The sequence below is a fragment of the Anthonomus grandis genome, chromosome 22 (assembly GCF_022605725.1).
Source record: "Anthonomus grandis grandis chromosome 22, icAntGran1.3, whole genome shotgun sequence".
Lineage (NCBI taxonomy): Eukaryota > Metazoa > Arthropoda > Insecta > Coleoptera > Curculionidae > Anthonomus > Anthonomus grandis.
In genome coordinates, this window is record NC_065567.1 from 12,372,624 (window position 1) to 12,396,068 (window position 23,445).

Genomic DNA, 23,445 nt, shown 5'->3' on the forward strand with positions numbered 1-23,445 from the left:
AGAGCAAAACATGCAGAACTTAATTTTTTGGATAAGTAATCGATGTGGATATCCCATTTTAAAGAGTTGTCTACCATCAGTCCCAAGAACTTTACGGAATCAACGACCTCCATTCTGTTGTTATTAATTACAAAAGGTTGCAACGCACCGCTAAATGATAATACTCTAGTTTTTGAGACGTTAAGGCACAAGAGAATTGAATCGCACCACGATTTAATGGTGACTAGGTCACGAGATATGGTTCTACGAAGAGCCACCATATTTAAGTTGCTCCAAGAAAAACTAGTATCGTCCGCAAAGAGACAAATTTTACCATTTATGTCCAGATTAGCAATATCATTTATAAATAGAAGAAACAAAATAGGGCCTAGAACTGAGCCCTGAGGTACCCCGCATTCTATTGGCTTGCTCGAAGACGTCATCGAATCAACCCTAACAAACTGATTCCTGTTGTTCAGGTATGACATGAACCACTCGAGAGGTGTTCCTCTAATTCCATAGTGCTGCAATTTATTAATTAGGATATTATGGTTTACACAGTCGAAAGCTTTAGAGAAATCGCAGAAAATTGTTGCTGTAGAGAGATGGCTGTTTAGGCTGGAGTATATATTATTAAAGAGGGACAACATAGCATCATTGGTGCACTTGTTACTTAAGAATCCGAACTGATGCGGGGTTATAATTTTATATTTAAACAAAAAGGATAAAAGTCGTTTCTTTACCAGGCTTTCAATAATCTTCGATAATGTTGGGAGAAGTGCAATTGGGCGATAGTTCGAACATTGATCCTTCTCGCCCCCTTTATGTAAAGGAATAATAATTGCCGTCTTAAGGCAGCTTGGAAAGATTCCAATTTGAAGAGACATATTAATCAAGTTGGTAAGATGGTTTAAAGTGATATCCGGGAGATTTGAAAACATTTTGAGCGTTAGACCATCAGCCCCAGATGAAGATTTGTTTTTAATGTCTTTTATTGTGCTGCGTAGTTCTTCTAATGCTATGGGTGTAAGAAAGAAATTATGTAAATTCTCATTAGCGAGATATGAGAGAGGATCGTGGGAAGGAGTTACGGTATTCATGAGATTTTTGGCTACATTTATAAAGTAGTTGTTTAAGTTATCCGGTGAAGTGGGGATTGTGATAGATGGAGAAGCCTTATCCCTTAATTCATTAACAATAGACCAAGTTTCCTTACCAACATTTGCAGAATTAGAAATCCTTTTATTGTAATAGAGGTCCTTGGCTGCCTTTATTGTTTTATGGTAAATTTTTTTGTACAACCTTACGTAATCGTGGAAGAACACACTGTCTGAGAATTTTTTTAAGTGTGATAAGGAGCGTATGTTTTTAGAAGACAAGCGTAAGCCTTTAGTAGACCATGGTTTTTTTTGTTTAATTTTGATGGGTCTAAGAGGAAATGTGGACCCATCAAATTGTGGCCCTATGTGGACGGCAGTTGCCAGTTTGTTCCTGTCTTCGAAAACTTGCAATTTTGTTTTGTTGCTGATTTGTTGGCGTTTTTGTTTGTTAGTTAAAAAATAAATTTGGTGGCTGCTTGTCGACAATAATTTATTTTAGACGGAAACTGCAACTTCTTTACCATTCCTCGTAGAAGATGAGTGTGGTAGGTTGCCTACCCTTTTTCCAGAATTTCAACCTGCCAAACAAAGGGCAATACACACAGAAAGGCTGCGGATCATAAACATGGTGTAATATCGATCTAGAGCGGCTTTATAATGACTAAGTGGGAGAAAGATAGAACGATGCCTTACTGCGTTTACCGGTAGGTTTCCGAATATACCAGATCATCAGGTGCTATCTCTTTCTATTGACATTTTAGAAGCGGTATGTTTAAACACATGCCTTCTTTTTTATTTATAACAGTCTTGAATGAATATACTCGATAGAAAATGAATCGCTGTGATTCACCTAATGTCAAAGTTTCAATGCATTTACCGTTTTTTAAAAGTATTTTCCCTAGTAATGCCAAAAGTCTTCCAATTTGACTCCACCTTCCATAGTAATTTCAAACATTCAGTCTGGTTGCTAGAGAGAGATAGAACCAAAATTCTTAGTGTTTCCCTATGTTCTGTATATGTGTGTGTCCCTAGTCAAGTAAAATATATGTTACTCTACTGTTTTTCGAGTTCGCAAATTTTGGTTATCATTAGACACTCCCCGCATTTATTTACTAATCGTGCTTGTTTTTGAATGAACTTCTATCAAAATAAATGTCTATACAATGGACAAGTGCCTAAAGACAACTTTTATGAACAAAGAATTCGCGGTTAATAGCTCCTTCGGCGTGTGTTTCAAAATGGAGTAGAACATTTTTTGCAGTTATTCCATAAGTAAGCAAGACAATCAGCAATTTCTACCACTTGTACTTAACTGTCTTTCAGTGAAATATGTCTTTAAATACAGAAGATAAACTGTCATAACCTCTACCACAGGTATGATGATGAATATATAGAAGATAATATATAAGTAGTTTGTTTTTCATTTTTTCCATTAGTTATTATTTCTAGCAATGTTTTGTGCATGCAACCTTTTCCATTATGCAGTTTCTTCAGCACAATAAAAGGCACCACTCATCCTATTTAAATGAATATTAAAATTGGAAATATTACCTGATTTGCATTTAGGTCATAAAATCCAGGATACCTGTAATCAGCCATCAGCTGTATTTAAAATGTAAACATTCATTCATTCATATATTCAACAGTAAATATTTAGATTTGAAATACTTCTATATTTAGCATTTAATTAACCAATGAATGAAAAAGGAGACCTGTCTTTAAGAACTTTTAGCTACCAACCTGCATGTTTAGGGTTATGGGGCAAGCAGAAGAATTAAAATGTATTGCATTATTTATATTTTATTAACTTCATTAATTTGTTTGTGAAAAATGCCTTCGAAAATATGTTCTTTTCTCATTGCAATATTTATAGAAAAAGTGGTCAAATACAACACTCTTTACTTAATTAATATAAAATACCCAAAACACTTGATTGCAAAGTTTCACTTTCTAAGACACTTGATTCTCAATGTTCAAGCAGGCTATCAAAACCAAAAAAAATACCTATTGGTCTGGCTTAAGATACCTACTCATTGTTTATTGAAATTTTATTAATTTAAAAAGAGAGATTAAAACTAAACACTAAATAGTCAAAAATTATGATGTAATGAAGAATCATTAAAAAATCTGTACACATTCACAAGATAAAAAAGGTTCAAACTCAAACACATTATGTAGATATCTACACATTATTATATTTTGAATGGATGGAGTTTATTTCATAAAAACATATAGATTTGATTCCATTTGATGGAGCTGTAACAAAAACAATGTAAACTTACACATCCTATCTTTTTTTATATCAAACAAACATAACACAATCCAAATTTCAAAGATTCATTTTATTGTGAATTGCTGATACCTAGAATATAGGAAAATACATCTTTTTTAAAATGACAAGATTACAACATGTATAATAATTTTATAGCCACAAAATAGTATATAGTCAATAATTAATTAGCCAAAATAATAAATTTAGGGCATATTAGTATTTTGAATATTGTGTATATAAATTTTATAATCATTTTTAAGGCAACTGTAATCGCAGGTACTATACAGAGTGCAGCTAAAAAGCTACCCATACTTCTGTGACCCAAATAATAAAAAAATATTACTTGAATACATGAAAAAAAGCATAAAGGTTCTAATAAACTTTGGATCAATTTATCAATCTTACTATATTTTTTTACATTATCATAGGGCTTGATTATTATTTCTGGTATGTTCGTATGTGGCTCAACTTCATGTAAAAAATATGATTTTGCCAACTCTCATAGATGGGATTGGACAGAACAAGATTATTATTAGTATTTAACAAATAACTATTCTTCTTCGTACATCTTTAATTACATACCAATTTTAAGTTTAAACTAGACACTTGTTCCAAAATGTGTAATGTTCTTCAATTTGTATATAAAGTTTGTATTTTCTCCAGTTACATACTAAATAATGGTTTTAAAGCTTCATCCATGTACACCCCTAATTTTACTTTTAATATTATAAAATATTTTGTCCCAATATAGTTATCACAATCATACATGGTGTCTCACTTAAGATGGATACAAGCCAATATCTTGGTGGTCTGTTAAGAGATCTTTTTTTATTTTTGGTAGGATGTTGTATGGTTATAAGGAGCACATTGTATTCAGGATACGAAATGTGATACCTCCTAGACATACATTTTAATGGAGGTTTGATAATTTTTGGTTCAAGAGTAAACTATCTTTATTTATTTATTACTATAAACATTTACATAAACATTCTAAGATAATACACAATAGATATACATAATATATAATATTAACAGTTAAGTATCTAGAAATAGAAAACTAAACTAATAATAATAATAATAGGCCTTTATTTCCAACAGGCAACTTGCCCAATAACAGGAAACAGTTGCAAAACAATGAAAAATATAGTTAAAAAAATGCACACAAACAAACCGAAAAGAAAAGAAAAAAAGTAAAGTAAAGTCACAAAAAGAGTTATCCAAAAAATTAGAACAAATAACTATTAATATGATATAAAAACCCAACTATAAAAGTTTAACAAGATAATCACATATTCAATAAAATTAAATTAAATTAACTGCAATATTCCTACTTACTATAACTTAAACACATGGGTCTTAATCCCAAGAGTAATGATCCACCAAGATATCGACAATCACATGAACCGGAGAGAAATTTATATCGCACATGTGACAGATCGGATTAAATATAGCGGATATTGTATATAGTAGCAATTTCAACAGGATGTTAATATGAGGCCTTGGCAGAAAGAATGTTAGGGGATGTCTAGCATTAAGCCTAGGCACCATGAAATGTACACCAGAAAGAAGTACAGGACTATCAATGAATCCATTAAGTAACCCATGCAGGAATTTTACAGAGAAGATCATTCTTCTGAGATGTAATGGATGTAGATTGAAGCGTTCCAATAGTTGCCGATGATCAAACCCTCTTACTGGATATATGCCATCCTGCCTGAAGGCCAAAAACTTAGCAAATCTACACTGAACAGATTCAAGGAGACCAACATGATTCTGATAGAGCGGGTTCTGATAAACTAAGATAACATCATATGCACATTTCTTAAATTTGTTAAAATTACTGCAAAATAAATCAAGACTATCTGTGTACCTGCTAACAGTTGCAGAAATCCTATTTATTGGATTATTTAACATATAATATGATGTTCGACAAACCTCTAGTTGCATAAAATGGGATATAGATTAAGAAAAGAGCCAAACACTCAGGGCATCTGGTTAGGCCACTCAGTACCTTTTAAGCAAAACAGACATTATAAAATTCTCTTCTTAGTGACAATGCAGTAATGGACAAATAAAACATAGTTTGCTCCATACTAAAAACTACCCCAGATTTGAATAGTCTGTATCTTACAAACTTTAGAAATCTGGATTGGATGTTTTCAATTTGAGATATGTTGTTCTGGTAACAAGGTGACCAGATTATATTTGCGATTTCAAGATTCTATTGAACCAAAGTTAGATAAAATGTTTTCAGTGCTGGAATGTTTGTAAAATCCTTGCATGATCTCCTCAAAAAGCCTAAAATTTTATTTGCCTTATAGATCATAATATCAAAATCGTAAGAAAAACTAAGGGGACTTTAGGACACTATTTATTTCAAATCTGTTAAATTATATTGAATCCTCCTTATCTAGGACACTAAAGTTCTAATTTTGATAGATTTTGTTTTTTTTCTTTTTTTTTTATCATTATTTGTAATATTACACATAGTGTTTTTACAAGTCAATATAAATGGTAATATATAAAATGCAATTTCATGATATAAAACTTAAGTATTAACTAAGATTAATAAATGAAAATTATATAGGCACATATACAGTAAGATTCTAAAATTTATATATATAATTAAAATCTACAGACACTCAATTTAAAAATACTTATAATAGACACACAATATTTATAAAACAGTTAAATTAGGTCATTAAAATGGTTATTTAGGTACTCTTCAAATGAATATAATAAGACTTTAAGAATAAAAAGACTTTTTTAATAAATAGTTTTTAATTTTTTTAATAAAAGCTTGTTCATTAAGTTCCCTAACCTGCAATGGTAACACATTATAGAAACAAATCCCATGATAAACAGTTCCTCTGCGGGTTCTCCCAAGCCTGCGAAATTCCGGCAAAATATTCAGATTGTTTCGAGTTGAATACTGATGTATATGACTGTGTGTTAAATATGATGGTAGATTATTTTTTATAAAATTCAAACATTGCAAGATGAATACACATAGAAAAGTGAGGATGCCAAGTTCAGAATAACAGTGTCGACAACAGTCACGGTGCGCCAAACCAGTCATAGCCCTTATGCACCTGCGCTGTAAACCAAATATCTTCTCCCCATGAGTAGAGTGACCCCAGTTCAGCACAGCATATGACATAACGGAGCTAAAGTAACCATGATAAGCCAACAACAAAACTTCCCTTGATACAGAGCTGGATAGATTTCTTATTAGAAAGGTTATTTTTGATAACTTAGATGCCAGCTGAATAATGTCAATAATGTGGTTTTTTCAAGTGAGACCAGAGTCAAGAAGTACACCCAAGAACTTGTGAAAAATTTAAGATTTAGAAATTAAAGGCCTTCGTCAGGTCAAAGAATGAAGCATAGGTGTCGAAACCCATTTCCAGACCCCTTGATGAAAAATCCACCAAACTCTCAATAGCCAATGCAGTTGACCCGTTACTCCTGAAACCAAACTGACCCTTCATAAGGAGATTGTTATTTTCAAAATGTTGGTACATTTGATCCTTCATGAGTGATTCCAGAATCTTTGAGAAAATTGGCAACAGTGATATTGGGCGATAGTTTGACACATCATCAACTGAACCTTTGGTTTTATATATTGGTATCACTTTAGCCACCTTATAGGATGTAGGAAAAATGTTTTCTTTTATGCAGGCATTTAAGAGATTTGTCAATGGATAAATGATAATATTTTTAATTGTTTTAATGAGTTTAACGTTAAGATCAAAACAGTCTTTGCTCTTTTTATTTTTAAGAGAGTTTATTTTATCTCTAACCATATTGAAAGTCACCTCATGAAATTTAAAAAGAGTCAGTGGTGATTCTACCAGGAGTTAAAAATGTGGAAAAATTGTTCGTGGGTGTAGGTAATTCTGAGACTATACTTTCTGCAATGTTAACAAAAAAGGTATTAAAAGTTTGAGCAGTAATAGTAAAAGGGAGATTTGAAAAGGTGTGAGATTTTTGGTTTCCTTGCAAAATGGATTTTTTGATGCTGTTCATGACTTGCCGTTAACTTATAGAAAGAATTTGTATATTCAGCTAGATGACCCTCTGATCCATAATGCTGCATCTGTAAGAAGGCCTAATAAATTTTTTTAAGATAAATGGATTGGTCACAGTAGTCCTCTTCTAACACGGCTCCTGATGTCTCTGTACCTCACAGCTCTGGATTGCTTTCTGTGGGGTGCTATCAAAAAAAAAATTATAAAATCCATCCACAAAGCTTATAAAAATTGAAAACTTTATTAGGACAAGCATGTGAATATATTTCTAAACCAGAATTGAGTTTTAAGGAACAGGCAAATTCATGAAAAATGCGAAATTATGATGGTTTGGTTGAATGTGTTGACTTTTAGTTTTTTTATCCAGTGGCGTTGTATGTACTGATACCCATAAAGCCTCCTACCAAAAATTAAAAAGATTGCTTAACACACAACCTGTCAGCACATGTTGGCTTCTATCAATCTTAAGTGGAACACCCTGTATGTAACAATCCTAATTCACATTGAGTGTTATGCATGAAAATCTCAACAAACTCAATCTTTTCTATATTAAAACTCTATATAAGCAGTATTATCAAGTGATTTTTTAGTCCTCTAATCCTCACAATCAAATGAAAATTCTTTTTTTCTTGCTTACCCACATTTAAATTTGTTCAGAATTATTATTTTTCCTCACCCCTAAAATATAAGTGGTTGTTAGGTTGTTGGTTTGTATATATAGGTATAAGGTGATTCTCTTTACACCTATACTGGTTATTTTACCCTACTGATTTTAAAACCTGAAATAAATGAGAAGTTCATTTAAAACTAAATATAGGACTTCAATTTTTAAAAGGTTGCCTTATATAGGTAGAGAATCCTTAGGGTAGATGTTCAATTTTTCTGTGTGAAGTTATACAGAATGTGCCTATTATTACCTAAATTAGTAAAGCTGATGACCACTAGTAAAAGGGAATTATTTTTGTATATAATTAATGTTATAATCAATCCAATCAATAATTTCAAGGTAATCAAGGACCTGTCTGATCTGTTTGATTATTTTCGCGGTTATAATATTATGATTTGGCCAGATTTGGCGCATATAGTCCTGGAAATGAGTAAATGTGCTTTTGACATGTCAAGGTATCTACTTGAAACTTATTATTTTGATTACTTATGATATGATTTGTGGTTTATTATTCATATAAAAGCACATGAAGTTTGGTCTATTAAATACTCATAAAAATTCATTGCAATTACTAAATGTACAGTAGATTTTTCCACCATTTTATAAATTGGTTTATCATGTTAAAATGTGTCTTTAAATGCAACATTTTTATCTATGCTATTATGAATACAAATATTATTCCTTCCTAGTCAATATAATAATCATGCTGTTATAAAATATTACTGGTCGATAGCACAAAGTGATGGAAAAGGCCCCCATGTTCGTCCCTGCATTATTTGAGCACTCAATTGAGCGATAACTTTAATTCACATACTTCTCATAAGAGTTAAGAGGAGCATAATTTAAATGTGTAATTGGCTCAAGAAGATATCTTTACAGCACTCCAATATTTCAGTACTTGAATTTAAATATTTTACCAGTGCAGCAAACACTCCCACATTCACAACTTGGTCCCTCAGATGGGAATTAATAAGTTAATTAATACTAATAAGGGAATTAATACCACTGTTGCTAACATTATAGTATGTTTGCTCAGGAAGATATGTAAGTATCATGAGACATGCCGTCAAATTATTTTGAAGTTTCAGATAGTGATGTAAAATTCCCAAAACATTTAAAAGCCACAAAATATTCTTGAAAGCTTTCAAGAAACTTATGGAAATATTATTTGCTTTAGTATGTTTATGGGTAAATAAAACAAATTAGTAGTAAGATTTATTTATAGTGTTGTAATGCACTGACTTCATATAGACTATTTTTTTTTTGTAAAATCTATTAAAAATAAAACATTTATGTTTATAAAAATAATTTAACATTTATTTATTAACTTCTTAAAAAAAAACTTAGATACTCCTACTCATTATAAAATACTTATTACTACATTTATATAAGTCAAGGTATAACTAAAAAACTACTTTTAATTCCAAAAATAAAATGGAAAATGCTAACAAAAAACAAACTTAAAATATTTTTAACTTATTCAGGTACCTTGCATAGGAACATTCCGGAATAGGAACTTCTTTCCATAAGATAAAATACAACTACTTTAAAGCCAACAAATCACTTTTTGAAATAATTATAAATAAAAAAGAGAAGTCCTCTTCATCCAAGCTTGACTCTGTATCATGCAGAGTGTAGGCTGAGGAGTCACTCTCTATTTTTCTTAATTCATCATTTGCTATATAGGTGTAGAGATTTGCTCTGGATCTTGCTCCATTAGATGAGTTGTGGTAGGTTATGTTTGTTATGAGTGGGACACATTGTGTCCCTTCACTGCGACCCTAGATCTATTGTGGCTCACTCCTAGGTGCTTAATCAAGTCCGCCCTCTTTAAGAGTTCGATAATTTGACTGGGAGAAGCATTCTTAATGTCTTCCGTCTTAGGTAAGGCTTGCATTGCCGAAGATGGCCTGCCTGATTCTCTCTAGTGCCGGACATCTGCATAGGATGTGCTCTGCAGTCTCGTCTTCCTCCATGTCTGCATTCGGCAACTTCCGCCAAACCAATCCTATTCATGTGGTGACGCAGTCTGCAGTGGCCGGTATATATTCCTATTAGGGCTTTTAGGTCCTTCATCCTTGTTACATCCGGTATGAAAATCTTCTCATGGTTGTGTTCTCGTAATTCCTCCCAGGAGAGCTTTGCTTTGTTGTGCACTAGGTCTGAGATTGTGTATTTTGCCGTATTGTAGGCAATGCCTAATGCTTGTTCTAGACCTATCAAGTTGGATTCTGCTCCTTTTTTGACTAGCTTGTCAGCCGCCTCATTTCAAATTTATTGGGCCCATGTTAGGGTAATTTTGTTCCATTCCCCAAGCAGTATGAGCTCGTTTTTGCAGCTCCATATTGCTCCAGACGTGCATGTAGGGGATTCTAGCGCTTTTAGAGCTGCCTGACTGTCACTGTAGATTTACGTGGTTCTGTTTTCAAATTGCATTTGGTTAAGCATACTTGCACAGATGAATTGTGGTAACAGGCTTCTTATCTACCTCTATTTTCCCATCTTTATTCGAATTGTTTAAGAGCTTTTGATTATGAGCGACATATATAAGTTTGCATGCCCTCCCTATAGTCAGTCTGTTTCTCCTTTTAGTGTGGATGAATGAGTATGTGCTAACACTTCGCTCCGTTTCAGCAGACGGTGGGGGTAATCCTAATATTACAGTGGCTTAATCTTTAATATTGGTTTGGCTACACATTCCTTGCCACCAGCTGATCTTCCTGAAAGCCAAATGAAATCCATAAATCAAAGTTCTGTAAAAACTTTTCTTTTTTTGTCAATAAAATTGGGATGAGTGCTTAAAACCTTGTTTATATACTGTATCGCTAATATATGCTCTTCACCAGTGAGGCTTTGTCCTGTTAAAGAAGGACCCAGTAAGTTTCCGGCATAGGGCATAGTTCTAACTGCCATTTTTTTTCTTTTTTCCAATTTAAAAAGCATTCCTTTTCCACAGATTTACTGATTGGTAGTAATGGAATATTATATGTAACCTGGTATATTTTAAACATTTCCTTTCAATAAAGTAATCCATTTAACAATTGGTGTTACTTTTTGTAATTTTACCAAGAATAATTCGTCATCCAAACAATTCGGTTTATCGTATATGAGAAGAATGTATAAAGCTATTCATGCAATTGAAAATTAAACTCCATCTAGTTTTTACCAGAAGTTTTAATAATAAAACTTTATTGTTGTTTTGAAGTTGTATTTTATTAAATTGAGCAAGACTTATGTGGGAGCTAGTTACCTCGTTAACCATTATGCAAGCAAGATGTTTTAACATGTTTATAAGAGAATTTTAGAGAAATATTCGATATATATCGAATCACATTACTAGTTGCGGAAAAAAATAATATTAGATATATTGTCTTCAACTCTTTAAAAACACCATTTGTCCTCAAATTAAATTTATTTTTGGTACATAGTTTAAGCGGGTACATATACAGGATGTTTACTAAACATGCGGCAAAAATTTAAGGAGTTATTTCTTGGACTATTCTAAGGATATTTTGTCCTTTTATGATCTTTAATAGGAAGCTTTGTTTCGAAGATACGGGGTAAAAAATAATTTTGACAATAACAATGATTATATTTATTACCAAAAATAACATGTAATGTTTTTTAATCTACAAGCACTGTTCAAAATGAATACCTCCCGCTTGGATACAAGAATCCAATCTTCTCCTCGTCGACTGCCGAACTCTTTCAAAAACATCAGGATCGTTTCTGATTGCGTTACATCCAGCAATTATCCGATTTCTTAAATCTCCTACATCTTCCACTGGAGTAGTATAAATTAATGACTTCAAGTGTCCCCATAGGAAATAATTCAGGGGGTTTCCTCGTTTTACCTCGACACCATCATGTATAAACCACATTGCTTTTCTTGTAGTCAATGGTACATCCTCCAGAAACTGAGGTGTTTGTCCTAAAAAGTTGCGGCATATTTCACCGCTAACTTCCTGGCAGAAATACCGGTCCAATTAGGAAGTCACCTATAATTCCCATCCAAACGTTTAACGAGAACTGATGTTGAAAGCGATCTTCAAGCACCTCATATCGATTTTCTTCTGCCCAAACATGGTTGTTGTGAAAATTTCTTATTGAATTTCTGGAAAAACTGGCTTCACCGATAAAAAGAATAAGAGTCAGTAGTTGAGGGATTTGAACCAATATGTGCAAAATCCATTGACAGAATGCAATAGGTGGAAGAAAATCTGCAGGAGGAAGTGGAAGAAATTCTGCAAAAGAAACGTGTTGTTTCTTTTGAACATATTTACTAAAATTCAAGTCCTGAAAAAATCTAAATTCTAATATAAAAGTGAGGAACAGCTTTTCCAGATGTAGAATACGTTTACTTTAAGGTCGGACTGAAAAAAATATTGATATTTTAGTGTGTTTTGTTTGACACGCAAATAAACAATAAATGTCATACCCCACAGCTGGGGTACATTTGAACAGGCAAAGGGGCACAAATAAACAGTACATATATATTGGAAGTTTTATTGATTTTTATTACAAAAAAATCTATCGTAAATTAATTTTAATAAATTGCAGCTTAAACTCCAGTAATGAAGATATCCTCTCAGTACCTTTTTGATGCGGAACAGGTAATTTCTTAACTTCATCCATAGACGCTACTGTGCCTATATCTTCGACTGCGGGAGAATAAAATTTCCGTCATTTTTTCCTTAAAAATTTAATGATATATTCATCTTCTTTTTGCCCGATAATTTTTCCTACGTAGTGAACCAATGTTTTCTTAGTGCAAAATCGGACTAAACCATAATCGTCAATTTGTACATCCGACGACAAATTTGGCGAATCTTCATTTTCATCAGATGACCTTGACAGCTCGAACTCATTTTCAAAATCATCTTGTACTTGTAGGGATATGGCATCATTACATGATGAGTCACTATCTGCCAATATTACTCTCTTCACTCTTGGCTTCTTGGCTACCGTTTGTACTCTTTTCTTAGCTTCCCGAGCAACTGCTTCGGCTTCAATGGCATCTCTAATTGGTGTATCTGTAAGAAACAGAGACTGTTTTGTTTTGCGACTTTGGCGACGCTTTTTGGAAGTCGAACAAATATCGGGAAATGGTCTGACCACCTCAGGAGATGTTACTTCAGGTTCAATTAATAAGGTCGTGGAAGCTGATGCTACATAAGTGATCGGAGCTGCAGATGAAGTAGACGGTAGAGTCATTTTGTTCCTTTGGTATTTTAGCAACATCATTAGTAGATGCTTTTCCTGCTGCAACAAAGTCACTATCTGAAAAAATATTTCTATTTAACGGTCAGATCCCTGTTTTTTGAAAACCAAATATTATGTTTTTTGGAGTGAATGAATAGCTATATTTGCCAGCCCAGCCAGGTCATGGATTGTTATGGCTTTTCCGGGATTCGAAATTAAATAATCATATTGCGCTATTTTTAAGTTAGCCTTAAAAGGAGCCATTATTGAAACGTCCAGCGGCTGAAGGCGATGACTACAATGAGGCGGTATAGTGACCACCTCCAAGCGGGTTCGTGGTTGTCCATTATTATTAATTTTTTTTAATTTAGGGTACATTTTGTAAAAGATTTTATAAGCCTTTGGAGACTAAGATTTTGATGGCGTTTCATAAACCCTTGAATCCAATCTAACCCTGCCATTTTGTTAGTATCTCAACTAGGTGGATATTTTATAGACATAGATTTTGCATTATCAAATGCCAATACCCTCAGATTTTTATACGATAAGCCATATTGTAGTTTAGAACACGTTAAAATATATTTTTCCTACATAATTTCTTGATCATTAAACACTTGTCTCAATGTATGCTTAGAGGAAAACGCCTGCTCCCTGGGTTGTTTTTTTAAGCGGTAAAACAAAGCAGTATGTTTTACGCCATAAACTTCTGCAGTTTTTCTTAAAGACATTTCTTTTTCTTTTACAGCTGCTATCGCCTTCTCGCTATGTCTTCCTCAGTAAACCCAGTTTCCTTCTTCCTCTTATATTGTCTTACCATAAGAAACATTTTTTACTACTAATGGGGTACCTTTGAACAATGTTCAACAGTGCCCCATTTTAAAGTTCAAAGACACCCCTTGTGCTTACACTCGAATTCAACCACGTTTGATAAAATTGTCCTAACCTCAAAAGTCACATATTTTCACAAAACGATCTACATATCTAGTCTAGTTGACGACCTACTGCAGAATAAATGTCCTCTTTATAGTTTAGTGTTGAGCCTAATTTGTTTAAGTAGGAAATATTACAAGACAAAAGTTGAAAAACAAGGTTTATTCGTATTTGCGATACAGCAAGTCGTGGAAGCCGCTGCACAATACGGTTGCCTTCTTGCACTAGTTACTTCAACCACGTGCCGTTTTTAAACGATTATCGCGCCAGAGGCGGGAAATTTGAATGAAGTTCAAATGTGCCCCACGTTCAAACGTGCCCCTTCCCCCCTATGGGTACAACAAATATTCTCCAAGATTCTTCCAAATTGTCTCGTTACTTACATTTAAAGTATTTGGAATTTTTAGAGTAGAGGTACCTGGATCTTCTTCTGCCATGGCCAGCACATTCCCTTCTAGTTCTACCGTTCACTGCCCTTTCTGGTCCTCCACTTCGCTTCAATGCTCCTGTTTTACGAAGTCATTGATTTATACTTTGGAAGGTTTTTTTATTAGGCACATTACGATTAGGAAATCGTTCACGGTACAACCGACTAGCTTCTAATGAATTGCCATCAGCAAGTCCATAAATGCATGTCAGCCATCTCGGTGTTCGCATAGCCATTTATGATAGACGACTTCACTAACACACACATAGAGGTATAGGTATTAAACACACAAAATACACGTCTAACTTTTCCTAAAATTTTGACACTGACAAACTCAACTTTATTCGGCTACTTTAGTCGGAATGTTTTTTCGTTCCGAACGTTAAAATTCTTTTTTTACAAACCGCATCTTCGAAATAAAGATTCCTACCAAAAATCACAAAAGGACAAAATATGCTCAGATTAGTCCAAAAATAATCTCTTAAATGTTTGTCGTATGTTTAGTAAACACCCCGTATAACTGACATAAAGTACTAGCACCAGATGCTTCAATAGGCAGTTCTCTTTAGCGAAGCAATGCGTAGGTAAAATATCTTTTTGCAAATCTTACCATTATCACATTACATCTTGATGTGAGGCAACGAGTAGGAGATAAGGTAAGTTATGTCATATTTCTTTTGCTAATCAGTTTTCATACTTTTCATACTGCTAATGTATTTCATACTTTATAGACTAAAGGAGTCTTGAAAGAGGGGTGTACCAGAAGGAGTACGTGTTAGCAGTGGCGAAGCGTGAACTTTTTTTTCGGGTAGACAAATAATAAAAATCATTAATTAGAAAAAAATGTGTGTTCAATATTATTCACTTTAATGAAATAGAGAATGAAAGCGCATGAAATATTAACTCAAAGAGAAAAATTATGTAGTGATATAAAAACAAAAATTATTACTACTAGCATAAAAAGATAGATAAATAAAAATAAATACTACTTACAAAAAAACACAACTAAAATACAATTGCCAATATCGAACAGTCGTTCATAAATAACCACTAAAAAAACCTGTAAGATGTATTGCAGCCGACCAGATCAAGCGTGTCCATAAACAATAACCCTCAACAGCATAATAAAATAGCTGGTCGACTTCGATAGACAAAAGCTCGAAGGTCTTCCCCGCGAGTAAATTTTGCATACGTAATAGGCTGAATGCTGATGCGGCCGGACCTCTGCCACCTGCTTGATGCGTATATGGGTCGATTAATTGCTCTAAATTTCGGAAGACAAATATCAATATGTCTTTCTGGGGCTCGTATACAATAATTGGGTGTCAGCCCTGCATTTTTATTTTAATTGGTGCGTCAGGCGGGGCGCGCCTTAGATATTATAGATAGATAGATATTATAGCCGTTTAGATACTATCTAATAATAGTAAGGAGCGACTACGTTCTGTGTTAATTTTTTTTTAAATTGTAATTCAACAATTACATGAAATAATTACGTAATAAATTAATGACAAATAACTGGATAATTTTGGGTAGACAGTGTCTACCTTGTCTACTCGTACGCTTCGCCACTGCGTGTTAGTTTCACTCCTTGAAAAATATTTAACTTTTTATAGTTTATTTAAAAGATTTATGTATAGCAAAAGAAGCAATAGTCTTTATGTTTGCTTGCTATTATGTCTCACAAATGAATGAATTTCGATTTTTTTTGTCAATAATGGCCTCGGGTTGATATTGCTTTTAATTGTATTTTTATATGCAATTAAAAGTGGACCCGATCCATCCAATAAAATATGTAAACCCTTATGTAATAATAATAAATGTTTTCTTAGGAGTTGCCAATCCATATTTCAAATTAAAATCCATTAGATAAGACGTACGCATAAAGTTTTATGATTGTGTAGGTTTGACAGGTTTGCTCCCTAATATATATATAGCCTGATTTACTAATCATTAAAAAAATAGCCTGTAGATGATCGGATTTAAAAAAACCATTAAGATGTCACTTTACAATCAAATATTACTGTCTCTTTTTAATGTCTAAGCCGAGAAGAATTTTATCATCCGACAATTAATATAATGACCATCCAGTTGTTTTATATGCATATATTAGGCGTATTGTTTAAACTGCTATATAAGAGATAAGGCTTATCGTATTTTGATGTTACATTTGGTCTGACCCATCAAAAAGCATTCTTTTTTAAAGTATACTTTTAAGAGGTATTTAATTTTTTATTTGTAGGATAACTCTGGTTAGGATGTATTGATTATTTTTGGACACTAAAAGCTTAGTTGTCCGCTGGCGGTTTAAAACCATGCTAAATAAAGAATAGATAACCCTATCAAAATGTTAATGGGCATTTAAATATCACTTCTTTGTATTAAAAAAAAGAAACATTTGCTCTAAGGATGCCTTTGGGGATATGCATACGTGTTATAAACGATGTTTAGGAAATTTTAAAATGTTGTTCTTCTATATTTTACGAATAAATAGTTTAATTATTTCATGGTTAAGTGTTTAGTTGTGATTCTGCGTAAAAGTAAGGCCGTGTAAAAAGATTGATTTATTAATACTACGAGTACAGAAAGCTCTTGACCGTCCGACATTGTAGCTTATAAATACCGTATGCTCTGCAGTATTGATTCTAATTGAGGAGGTTAACATTTGTGCTGCTAGGTCCCAATAGATAGATAAATTCGTAAATCGATTTGCGACTTTCAAAGCGCATCAGTAAGCGCAGGGCACTCGAAGATTATATATTTCTGTTCTGTAGAGGTGTTTCTATCGGCAGTGTTCGGTGTCAAGGGTTTAACCTCTACTCGGTTGCAGTTGACTGAGGTTAAAAAAATTTGCAGGTAATCTTAATCTGTTTACAGCTTTTATCGAAGATTGAAAAAAACAAGTCTCGATTGAGGTTCACAGTTGAAGAAACCACAATATTTACTTAAGCGACAATATGCAAATAAACAAATAAAACTTGGGATACATGGAGCAGGAAGTCATTTGTTACTAACAGATTCAAGGGGCGGCAACCAAATTGCGTTAGACGCGACGTGCATTGATGTTTATTTTATATGAACGATATGAGTTCTTAGCTTATGACCATATCTTTAATCTGTATTCGTGCACTTTTGAAAAAGTAACATTGGTGTTACAGTTTATTTTCTTCATCAGATACATAAAGAATAAGAAAATGTTAACGAAAGCATAGCTGGATTATAAAACTTTAAGAGGCAATTTCTAAGTTATTCTGGTGCTAAAGTTAATAAAATAAACAGTTATCATTTTAGTATTAATTCTATTTTTGATATTAATAATTTTCAACCCTTATGATGAAACTCAAATTATTAATCATAATATTATTATTTCTTTATTGTTTTGATTTCAGTAATGTCAGAAGTCATATCCTAGCCAATCAGATCCCAGCTCATTCTCCTATATCCCTACTATAACCATTTCTGGCGCGAAAATCTTTGACCTCTAGGAGGCTTGAAGAACAAGCCTTTGAAGAAGGTTGAGTTCTTGGTAGTTTTGCCGTTTTTACTCCAATGAAAAGTTGAAAACTCACCTTTTGGGTATTTTAGTTTATGGATACTAAATGCCATACAGCAAAAGTGCAGGATTATAAGTGGTGTAGTTAAATTCCAACTTTTTTAAGGTTCTCTGTTTAAGTGCCCAGTTTTGTGTTCCCAAGAAAAGGCCAATTCCATTGACTTTTTTTTCTTCTCGATATGGTTTTTATCGACTATTATAAGAAGTAGAAATCCCCACTTATCTACTCCAATAACGTCCACAACACCTACATTGACATTCACTGTTAATCCACCTAGGTCCTCCATCTCAACCATGCAGCCATCTTGGAGCCAGGTTTGATCAATGTTTGTGATGTATAGTGAATCATGCAGTCAGTAAACCGCCTAACCAGTAAACCAAAGTCCTATCAACATTTATTAGCTTTACTGTAGTATATTATACTGAATACTAACCTAAAAATTATATTGTTATCACTCTCATTATTAGATTTCGCTACTATACTGTTTTGAATAGTTTCATAATAACTAGATGTATATTAGTTGAAATAGACCGTATAGATCTCCTTGTAAACTGGATAAATAGGCCTATTTCGAAAGTACTCACGCGAACTTTTAGCCCCAAACAACAGAATATGAGATTTTTCCCTTGACACTATATTCAGGAAGGGCAACATAACTTGTTTTTAAAGTAATAAGTTTGATTATTAACTTTTCTTTTAATATAGATTCACTTGAATGTCATCTCAGAACTAAAGCTTTTCTTTTATGTTTATTTTGATTTTTGAAAGATAACCTAACTTTCTAAGTTAGACAAGGGACTTTTGGTGTGAGCCCATGAGTTTTAAGGTGCTCTCACACTAAAGCTGTAATTTAATAGCATATAATATTAAGGGTCAATATAATTAATTGTATTTATAAATCTCCCCGTCTGTTCTTCCTTGTGAGATTTTCTTTCAGGTTTATATCTGGGATAAAGCAGGTGGTGCTTATATTTTATTGAACTCTTGTGGAATCCAAGCCACTCTACCAAAGTGGTTAGTGCTAGTCGGCTTCCCTTTGAGGAGATCTCCTGAGCCGACACCTCTATAGTAAGTCTCCCTCCTCTCTCCCTCCTGCCATTGGTTCCCTTGTACTCATTTTGTAACTCTCACTTCCCATACTTTTACCCTCCTTTTCCCCCTTTTCCTTCCTGTTATTACCCACCCGTCCACTCAAATTTCGTTTAATCCAAGTAAATAAGTTAAATTATTATTAATTTTTTATTATTTTTTTATAAATATAACATGTTCTTAAAAGTTAACCTATGAATACGTTTCCAATGAGCCACATATGAACCATTCTCATTTTAGAAACATTAAAGATACACCATTTTTGTTGTTTTAATGTTAGTTAGAAATATAGCTTTGTATGGTAATTATGAAAAATAGAGGCTTTTGTGAAAATCCACTAAAATGTTTTTTTTTTTTTTGCAAAATGGGTAGATTTGGATATGTATTTCTCACTAGGAGTGGCGGAAAGCCAAATTTGATTACGACCAGAGTGTATCACGGACTAAGTCACTCATGGCGGCATGCGGATTACGTTACCGTTCGTCCAATTTTAACGCTATGGGACGTGATTTATCGTTAGAATAATTCTGTTTTTGACTAGTTTTGTCAACAAGCAGGTGACAACTGAGGTGAGGTTTGGCTGGGTTAAGTTGCAAAGTGATAAAATGCGACGACAGAACTTGTAACATCACAGCCAACCCAACCCAACCTCACCTCAGTTGTCACTCGCTTGTTGGCAAAACTAATCGAAAACAGGATTATTCTAATGATTAATCACGTCTCATAGCGTTAAAATTGGATAAACGAACACGCATGCCACCGTGAGTGACTAAGTGCTTGATAACATTCTCGTCGTGATAACATTTGGCTTTCCGCCAGTTTTCCTGAAAAATATATATCCAAATCTACCCATTTTCCAAAAAATCCGACCGTATTACATAAGGTATAATAAATATATGAGAAAATTTTTTATTAAGATATATATTATTTAACATAAACCAAACGCAATTTAAGGGTTTTTAGAAATACTCTTCATGTAACTTAATGCTTTAGTAACAATTTAAATAATTTCGATAAAATTGAAAATAACTAAAAAATTACGAAATTATAATCTAAAAATAAATAATCTTAAAGATCATGTTGCTCGCGAGATCAAAAAAAAATTATTTTGCTTATTTTATTCCCCGAAAGGGTATTTAAAATATCAGAAGTTCTAATGTTAAAATAAGACATAAAATTACATTTATTGTGAAGAATTCAATAGGTGAGGAGTTTATATTTGCTATCTACAACTTGATGTCTTTACACCATACGATATGAAAGGGCTTTTATTGCTATAGTTACACATTCCCTAAGTAAACATACCCAGTTCAAATAACAGAAATAAAAGTGAGAAACGAAATTCAGTTTGTTTTACATGACTTATCATTGATGTTACCCAACTTTTATAATACGTAAGGTCGTAAAAGTTAATTTTCTCCGTCTAAAACTTTATCCCCTAATCTTATTCGACGCCTACAAATTTACAGATTAACTTATTTTGAAGTACGTGATAAAGCAACCCCTATTTGTTTGGATGACTTTTTTACCCTACCATAGTAATTTAATTCTTACATTGTAAATATATTTAGTCTTCATGTTAGCTTTCCTGACTTATTTCCTATGTACTTTATCTTTTCTTGTTTTTTGCCAGGCACTAAATAAAGGTAAGTGGTAGAATTACTGTTGATAATTATAATACACAAAAACAAGATAGTCGTTATGTTCAGCAGTTATTTCTGAAAAAGCACATATTATTAAAGATTACTGAAATTGCTTGGCCATCCAATCTTCGGTTACGGAGCATTGGTAAGGATAAGGAGGACACACTTGTAGATAAAATATGGCCGATTTCATTCATGAAATGCGTGGCGTATGCAATTTGACACAAATGTGACCACAAAACACACAAACTTAAACATATTATAGAACACTAAACCTACAAACCTTAAAACAGCAAACGAAACGAAAACTCCTGCCACTGAATACTTTAATATTACTCCATTCTTTTTGACACAACCTTGTCATAACAAGCAATTTGTAATTTCTGGCATTTAATACGTGGTTAAGGCTAATAACTCTCTAATAATCATCTTCCTTGCTAGGAATTCTTTCATTGGACATAGTGTTTTTTAATGAAATTTATTAAAATACTTAAACAGATGGAACCACATCAAACTTTTGATACTTGTCGATAATCTAAGCAAATATATTATCCAAAATCCGCCATTTCTTCAATTTAAATTATCATTGTGATAGGTAGCCAAGATGAAATTATCATTTATGACCGAGTATGATGTTCTTTTAACCTGTGTCTATAAAGCATCTCTTTCCAGCTCACTTGCAGCGTTTATGTAGGTGTCCAGCGTGAGAATTCCAGAACACAAATATAGAGAAATGCGTGTTCCGTGATGATCAGACCGAAATTCCATTGACGTTGATGACAAGGACGGAGGCGAGCGTCTTCGGTGGCGTGTGGCGGGAAATTTAAGCCTGATCTATTGCGCGATATTTGAACTTATTCGAAGAATAACAAGTTGATGCGTTAACTGAAGAGTGATCAGAGATAAAATTAAATAGAATTTTATTTTATTTAAAAATTAACAATATACTTATCAGTTTAAAAATGCCCACATTTTATTAAAGTCGTTAATTTTCAATTTGAAAAAAAATTAATGTTAATATTTCATATCTCAGACATCCCTCATCATATTCTTCAAGAATTAACACATCAACTATATTATTTAATTTCAATTTAGATGAAGAAATTGCTTATTAAGGACATTCAAGTCTGGACTTAAAGATATTTAAATATAGATACTTACCAATAATTATAAAGTAGCACCATAGGTATGAAAGCAAATTTGAAATTAAAGAAAAATCATTAAAATAAAGTTAACAAAGGGCTTTAAAATGCATAAAAATAGTTACAATACATTATAAATTAAATACTGTAAACTGTAAGCAATGTAAGCATCGTATTAATGAGACCTTTTATCTATGAATATAGAATTGTTGCAGGTTTTTTCTTTTATAAAATTATAGAATTTCTATTATTTTTGAACTTTCAGAAAAAATCACCTGCTTTTTTAGGTTTTGATAAGTGTTGTGTAACAAACACAAAAAAATTATGTAACAAACACAGCTAAATAAAAAAAATAAACATAATTGTACCTATTTCTTAAATTAAATCTCTTCTCATGGTCCTATGGTTGGAACCTTTGGCGTGACATTCAAATTACGAGACAGTTTTACCACAAATCAAAACTCTTTATTTTTACTCTCGACACGTGTTTCGCTAACGATGTTAGCATCTTCGGGAGAAGATTAAAACAGTTTTAATGGCAAGGTAAGTATTCGAAGTTTCCTAAAAACTGCACTGCAGTCACCCTTATATCCAAACTCGCACACCCTAACTGCCTTCCACCTGACCTTCCACAAGTAAAGCATATGACAGATGTGCGTGAAAATAGCAAAATAAGAGGTTCTTGGTACTTTTAAGGCATACACTATCTTCTAGGTGGCGTAGCAGGTACTACGTAAATTTTTGGTTAGTTTTGACCAATATAATCATTTGCAGTTGATTTCAACATCCCTCAGCGTAAAATCTTTTTCTTTTGGATTTGTTTAACAGTAATAAGTAACAGTAATGTTTTAGACAACCCAACCCAACCCAGGAATAAATCCTCACAAGTTTCAGCGACAAAAGAAATGGTGGTGTCATCAGCAGAGAGAGTATATTTTGGGGTAGCCCAATTTTTATCTTCTGCTAGGACGATGTCCACCACCATACTGCATAGCCTGGCTCTTTGTAAGGTATGACATTGGAGTCGAACACTCTCTGAAAGTATCAAGCTTTCGCAGAAGGATTCGATGGTTGACACAGTCGAAAACTTTACTAAGATGACAAAACAGAACTCTATTGTGGCACCTACCATTATAAGCATGCATAATATCAGACATAAGATTAAGTATACCCAGGGTTGTACTTCTATTCTTTCTAAACCCAAACTGGTTTTTATAAAACAAACTATTCCTCTCAGAAAGTTGATAATTTGCTCAGGCAGGTATTTCTCGAATACCTTAGATAGTATAGGAAGCAGTACTTCTGTCGTGCATTTGGGAAAAATTTCTTCTCTAACACACGAATTTATCACTTTTGTAAGGGGTACCAGATAAAGATTCTTGACTGACTTTATGACTTTACATTAAAGC

The 23,445-nt window shown here is 33.1% G+C and overlaps 2 protein-coding genes across 3 annotated transcripts in view; one reads left to right on the forward strand and one right to left on the reverse strand.

Moving 5' to 3' along the window:
• Positions 1-23,445, reverse strand: part of LOC126749133 (OTU domain-containing protein 5-A) — a 104,601-nt gene that overhangs the window by 24,001 nt on the left and 57,155 nt on the right. The window lies entirely within an intron of this gene.
• The window catches only part of LOC126749132 (plexin-B), a 559,001-nt gene continuing 537,438 nt past the window's right edge, over positions 1,883-23,445 (forward strand). The window contains exon 1 of the mRNA XM_050458788.1: positions 1,883-2,453. The gene's annotated coding sequence lies outside the window, so the exon portion shown is untranslated. The remainder of the gene's footprint in view (positions 2,454-23,445) is intronic.